Source organism: Colletes gigas, unplaced genomic scaffold (assembly GCF_013123115.1).
Source record: "Colletes gigas isolate AHSC1104 unplaced genomic scaffold, ASM1312311v1 Colletes_gigas_Sc00005, whole genome shotgun sequence".
Lineage (NCBI taxonomy): Eukaryota > Metazoa > Arthropoda > Insecta > Hymenoptera > Colletidae > Colletes > Colletes gigas.
In genome coordinates, this window is record NW_025106634.1 from 8,997,509 (window position 1) to 9,004,940 (window position 7,432).

Sequence of the window (7,432 nt, forward strand, 5' to 3'; positions counted from 1 at the left end):
TGAATTTATTGAATATGAATTAAAATTGAATTTATTGAATATAAATTAAATTTATCGAATTGACTTCGATCTGAAAATTTTTCAAGATTAAATAAATAAATCCCCCTTACATGGTCCGAATAAATATAAATTAAAATTGAATTTATTAGATATAAATTCAATTTATCGAATGGACTTCGATCTGAGAAATTTTCGAAGTGAAATTCTGAAAATTTTTCAAGATGAAATAAATAAATCCCCCTTACATGGTTCGAATACATATAAATTAAAATTGAATTTATTGAATATAAATTAAATTTATCGAATGGACCTTGATTTAAAAATTTTTCGAAGTGAAATAAATAAATTCCCCTCGCGTGGTCCCAATTTCGAAGAAAAACAGTATAAAAACAGTAATGCATCCACTTTGCTGTTCTCCAATTTTTATTGGAGAATTTCTGTAGCTATTCACGTTATTTCCAACGAATAAGCGCACACCTGTTGCACGCTGCACCAGAAGTAATCTATTCGTAACGATTAATATCCTGTTTATTGCCGCTGGTGAAGACCAACGAAGGAAACACGGTCTCAAAACGGGAGTTGCATTGAAAAATCATCCCCTCGAATCACTAAACTATCAAACTTGAATGTTTCAATTACAAAATTTAGTTATGGTCCCATCGTTCGCGTAAATTGATTTGTTTTGTCCTCCCCGCGTTCTCGATTTGATTACAAAATATCGTTTACCATTTTGAAATGTTGAATTTTGGCGCGCTAATCACTGGGTTATTGCGCACGTGCATTTCCCGAAGGTGCCGCCTCGGGAAATCTATTCGTAACGATTAATATCCTGTTTATTGCCGCTGGTGAAGACCAACGAAGGAAACACGGTCTCAAAACGAAAGTTGCATTGAAACATCATCCCCTCGAATCACTAAACTATCAAACTTAAACGTTTTAATTAGAAAATTTAGTTATGGTCCCATCGTTCGCGTAAATTGATTTGTTTTGTCCTCCCCGCGTTCTCGATTTGATTACAAAATATCGTTTACCATTTTGAAACACGTCCAAGTAGGTTAGAGATTCGAGACATCCTCTTGGAACGTTCAAATAAATTACAGACTCGGTTCTCTCTGCTATAGACGTTCCAAACTTGGACCACGACATTTTAGCTCGAGCCTCTCTATCGTTTAAACTATACTTGATTCGTTTTCCTACTTTATCCAGGTACAGAGTCTGTTGTTCGTTAATGTTCCTAAATTGGCCGTACGAGCTGCACGGATCAACCTTCTGGCTTGTCTAGACGAATCCGGAAACTGGACTAATTCTTCTCTGTCTAATGCTGTCCCTGAACGCGTTCGAGTGCTATAATCCTGAAACGATCGTACGCCCAACGACCGAGGACGACGTTTGTCTGAATATTCATCGATTCCAACCAGACGGTTCAAAATATTACAAAGAAGCTGATTTCTCCGCGGATAAGGAAATTATCGGTTAACGTGTGCAATTATTGGCCTACGCAACGCGATATGCAAATGGAATAAACATGGCGCTGCGCCCGTGGAATCCTGGAATTCATAAATCGCGACAGCGCGATTAAAAGGGGCACTTTTTTCGGTGTAAATATTTTTTTACGATATTCCAAAAACAATTCTCGGGATCAGACGTCGAGGAAAATGCAGCTGGAGTTTCCAAATCGTCTAAAAATAAAATTTTTCACGTTAAGTTGCAATTCTTGGTACAAATTAAGTTGGATATCGTAATGTTTCATTAACATTCTTGCATACAGAACTTTGTTTTTGCTTTCGCCACGACTCTACAAAGTAGCGTTCGTAATTACCCAGGAATTTCGTTGCAATTGCCAACGGTAGGTAATCCAACGGTTAAATAATTCACGATTACGATTGCACATCGCGATGTAATCACTATATTATTGCGGTACCGTAACATCGTACAAGTAATCAGACAACAATTTTTCTATTTTTTACGCATTCTATAAATAATTTTAAGAGATAATAAACCGGAAAAATCCGGAGAATCTCGCGACGTGGATGCCGCCACGTGCACCGGCAATCAAGAGGTTAATTATCGAATCGAATCGCGATAAATCGCTGCCTCGATCGAAGATCGCGTCGACCTTGAATCCAGATTTCCCGTTACGCGAATCCTCGGATCATCGTGCCCGAAATCTACATATTTTCTCCCCGAACCGTCTCTCCTCTCTCTGGTTACACCATTTCGTGGCATAATCATACGATCTTCGTCTCCACGGTCGTTGCTCGAATCTCGAATCCATCAGGAAGGGAATTCTTAACCCTTTGCACTATGTCGAGCGTGATTCGACATCAATTTTTATCTCAGGAACTCCTTCGTCGAGTTCCAGTCGACACTTATTCAAATCCAAACCAAAGAGTTTGTCTTTGAGTCTTGAAAATTATAAAATGCAACAACAGTGTAAATAAAACAGATATTTCAACAGGTAAATTTCAAATAAAACACTCAACTCGATCGAGTCGTTTCATTTGAAAATATCGCTATAGTCAATTTTTATTAGCCAACTAAAAATTAACTTTTCTTATTATTAAATAACTTTTTTTTATACCATAAGGCTATTTCATAAGAATTTCATTGTGTTTCATTTCAAGATATCACTATATAGTCAATTTTTATTATAAAACTAAAAATTATACGTAATTATTAATAATTTTTTTTTTTTTGTTGGGAGCTACTGGTAACAAAATTGAAATATAATTCGGAGTGCAAAGGGTTAACGTCCTCGATCGAGTCATTTCATTTGAAAATATCACTATAGTCAATTTTTATTAGCCAACTAAAAATTGACTTTTCTTATTATTAAATAACTTTTTTTTTATACCATAAGGTCATTTCATAAGAATTTCATTGTGTTTCGTTTTAAGATATCGCTATTAATAGTCAATTTTTATTATAAAACTAAAAATTATACGTAATTATTAATAATTTTTTTTTTTTTTGTAGGGAGCTGCATGTAACAAAATTGAAATATAATTTCGGAGTGCAGAGGGTTAAACGACGCTCGTCCGGATGAATCGAATTTCTGAACCGTCGATGATGCACGTTTTCCAAGCGAGTTTTCCGCCGACTCGGGAATTCGTAACGCGACGATCTGCCGGAAGGAAATTACGGCGACAGCGCGATTTATCGTTTCTGGTGTCCCGACACGTTCTCAAACACCGCGGTTCAAGATCCAGTCCATAAAACAAACGCCCGACGAAAGGAATGGTATTTCCCCCCCTTCCTCCCTCCCCGGGGCAGGAGCAACTATTTCTGGAACGTTTGTTCGTTTTTAACCTCGGTTGGAACTTCGAGCTTCGATTTAATTCGATTCGTAAAGTGATGTGTATTTTTTATTACGACTCGATGATTTTTGCAGGAGCAAAGGATTTATTTATGTTGGAAAATCGTTGGTTTATCGGTGATTTTGAGAGAAAATGAATAGTTGTGATGTATTCGTGACCAAACCACGTGTGGCTTCGATCTAATTCGATTCGTAAAGTGGTATGTATTTGTTTATTGCCACTCGATGATTTTTGCAGGAGCAAAGGATTTATTTATGTTGGAAAATTGTTAGTTTATCGGTGATTCGAAAGAAAATGATAATTTTTCCCGCTTAGTTGTGACCAAACCACGTATATTGCAAGAGACTCTTGCATTTTATTATTACTAATTGCCTTGTGTATCGTTCTACTTTCTCGTTTCAGTCTGATTCTAAACTGGCCCGCTTAGTTGTGACATATTCACAACTATACCTCTCATATTGCAAAAGAGTCAAGATCCAAACCTCTTGCACTTTGTTATTACTGACCCTTTTAGTGTCGAACGACGATACATCGTTGAGTATGCGATGGTGCCTTATTCTTCGCATTAGGAGAAAGCTCTGTCTCAATAGAAATTTATAAAACATTATAAAGGGTCTAATTTTATTGCAAAAGCATTTAAGAAATTATTTTTGGGTTTAACTCTCTGCCCCAGAAGCCTTTTTCACGCGAAAAATTTTAATAGGAGATTCTAGAGGCCAAAATAAGACGAAAATTAAGAATGTCCGTTTCTCGACTGAGGCCTCGTTAAAAAGTTATTAACAATTAAATTAAAAAATTTCAAACCGTTCTGGAAAAATTACCTTCGATTGCAAGGGTCAATTACAATCATTTTTGGTCATTACACATACCCCCGAAATCCTACCCACTTTCCAGAAAAAAATTCGAGCAGGTACCGAAATTTTTAGATGAAATTATAATATATAAAATCACACTAAAAAAATTATACTTAGTTACAGGGGGTAATTACAATCATTTTTGGTCATTACACATACCCCCGAAATCCTACCCGCTTTCCAGAAAAAAATTCGAGCAGGTACCGAAATTTTTAGATGAAATTATAATATATAAAATCACACTAAAAAAATTATATGTAGTTACAGGGGTCAATTGCAATCACTTTTTTGTCATTACACATACCCTCGAAACCCTACCCACTTTCGAGAAAAAAATTCGAGTAGGTACTGAACTTTTTGGATGAAATTAAAATATTTAAAATCACACTAAAAAAATTATATTTAGTTACAGGGGTCAATTGCAATCATTTTTTGTCATTACACATACCCCCGAAATCCTACGCATTTTCCAGAAAAAAATTCGAGCAGGTACCGAAATTTTTAGATGAAATTATAATATATAAAATCACATTAAAAAAATTATATGTAGTTACAGGGGTCAATTGCAATCATTTTTTGTCATTACACATACCCCCGAAATCCTACGCATTTTCGAGAAAAAAATTCGAGCAGATACTGAAATTTTTAGATTAAATTAAATTATTTAAAATCACACTAAAGAAATTATATTTAGTTACAGAGTAAAGATCCAAGCCTCTTGCACTTTGTTATTACCAATATTGCCTCGTCTATCGTTCTACTTTTTCGTTTCAGTCTGATTCTAGCCCGCTTAGTTGTGACATATTCACAACCATACCTCTCATATTGCAAAATATTCAAGATCCAAGCCTCTAGTTATTACTAATACTGTTCTATCTATCGTTCTACTGTCCCGATTGTTTCAGTTCGACTCTAAACCAGGACTCATTTGCCCAAGCTTGTTGATAGATATTTATTTTATTTATTGCTTCCCCTAACCAGAGTTCTTCGTGCCCCGGACAAAACATTTTCCTGTTCCGTTTATCCGGCCTCCGGTATTGACGCGCGTCGCGGCGTCGCGGGGGGGGGGAAAAAAAACGAGGCGCGAAGCGTGACATTGCAATTAGAGAACAGCAACGTGCGATGAAACTCTCATGAAACACGCAACCCGGCCGCGCGCGAACCAGTAAAAGGGTGATCCCCCGTCGAATCTGGAACTTCCAACTGAATAATTCGATCAACGCGGGCGTTTCCAGTTAGACGAATCTTCGTCGAATAATATCAGCAACGATTTCGAACGCGATCACCCAAACAGTTTCGATTTCAGTGAAAAAAATTTGGACTCCATAAATCCCTCAATAATTATATTCTCATTTGTTCGTGACGCATATTACAATAAACATTGCATAAAAAATGTTATTATTTACAATTTTCTTTGCTCTTGTTTCCCAGATAAATTCAAGAGGATCGAGGAAATTTTCACGAACGTTTCGTGGGCCCTCGACCCCCATGGATCCGTCAATAATTATATTCTTATTTGTTCGTGACGCATATTACAATAAACATTGCATAAAAAATGTTATTATTTAAAATTTTCTTTGCTTCTGTTTCCTGAATAAATTCGAGAGGATCGAGAAATTTTCACGAACGTGGATCCTCGACGAGCTCTAAAAGAAAATGGCGGCTCTCTGGGCTGAGAAATTGCCAACAAAAGCGAGTGGTATCGAATAATGAAATAATGAATCACTGGTGCAATGGTTACAGAATATTACCGATGTTGCACAGCGGCGACGCATCGCCTTGAAGTTACGCAAGTGACGATATTTATTATAATAAATCTCCTTGGATCCCCTTGGGTCCCGTTCAAGCAGCGATTTACCGTAACAAAGTGATATCCAACGCCGGACAAGCGTTCATTTTCTAATATAGCGTTAAGTAGACACGGTGGATGTTTAATGGAACGGTAAAGTGAAATAATTTTACGATCCACTGGTTTCCTGAAGGTCGTTCTGACATTCATTTACCCGCCGTAAAATTACGCGTACTCGCGAGGAGACGGGGAACAGGGTGTAGGGGGGAGGAGGCGGGGCACCGTAATTAAGCATAATTCAAGGATTATCGCGACTCGCAGATTCGGTGGACCTTTTCGACGCCGGGATAATAATTGGTTCGCCCTTTTCAATCAAACGCTGGGTAACGCCGTTGACCCGGCCATTACGATCACTTTGTCATCCACGGTGACGTATCGAGACCGATCGTAATTGCCGCGCATTTTTCAAAATTTATTCCGCGCGAAACGATGACAACAGCGCCTCTCAAACCACGCCCACTGATCCCCCGCGACGAACGAACGCTTTCGAGAAAATTCCATCGATGAAAATGAGCACTTTCGAGCGATAAAAATAGATTCAAATTATATATTTTTGTGTTATTCAATTTGAAAAGAATTTGAAAAAAAATGTCTTCATTGAGACTTATTAAGGCGTTCTCTGTCTGATGCACCGTTCTCGGTGCACGTGGCGTTGGACAGAAAGCAGATCGTATCGAGCTATTTTTATTTTAATCGGAACGTTGGAAGCAACTTTTTCTCGAAGTGGAAGAATCACATCAAACAGTAAATGAAGTAAATTTAATAAAATAATTACTATTAGCGAGTTAGAAGTAGAAAAATGAAGATAAATTCCCAGATATAACAATGAAATTTCTTTAATATTCATGATTGCGAGAAACTCGATTACAGTTGCCAGTCGATCGACTTCAGCGGAGCTTAATGGCTCGTTTCGTTGCAGTTGCAAAATCAAAGACAGGTTTTCGCGCGGTGGAAACACGAACACAATGGAATCGTGTAGAAATTAGATTTTGTCAGGTTTCTGTCTGTTTTCTCCGTTCGATGTTTTAAAATTTTAATATTCGCCAGCACGAGAGATTAGATCGTAATTGCACCGCTGGTAATGGCTCCTTTCATTTCGATTACAAAATCGAATGGAAGTTTTCATTGCCTGGAGAAATTAAGTTTTAATATTCTGCAATATGCACAATCGAGTTTTTAGTGCTAACGTTAGCAGATTCGAGACTATCAAAAAAGAGTAAACACAATTGAACTTCGATTTTTCTATGCATTTTCTGAATTTATCAACAATTTTTAACGACCTACAATTATTATTTTCGAGAAAAATCGAAGGTTATTTATGGAATTGAACTTTGATTAAAATTTTCTGAATTTATCAACAATTTTTAACGACCTACAAATTATTATTTTCGAGAGAAATCGAAGGTTACCAA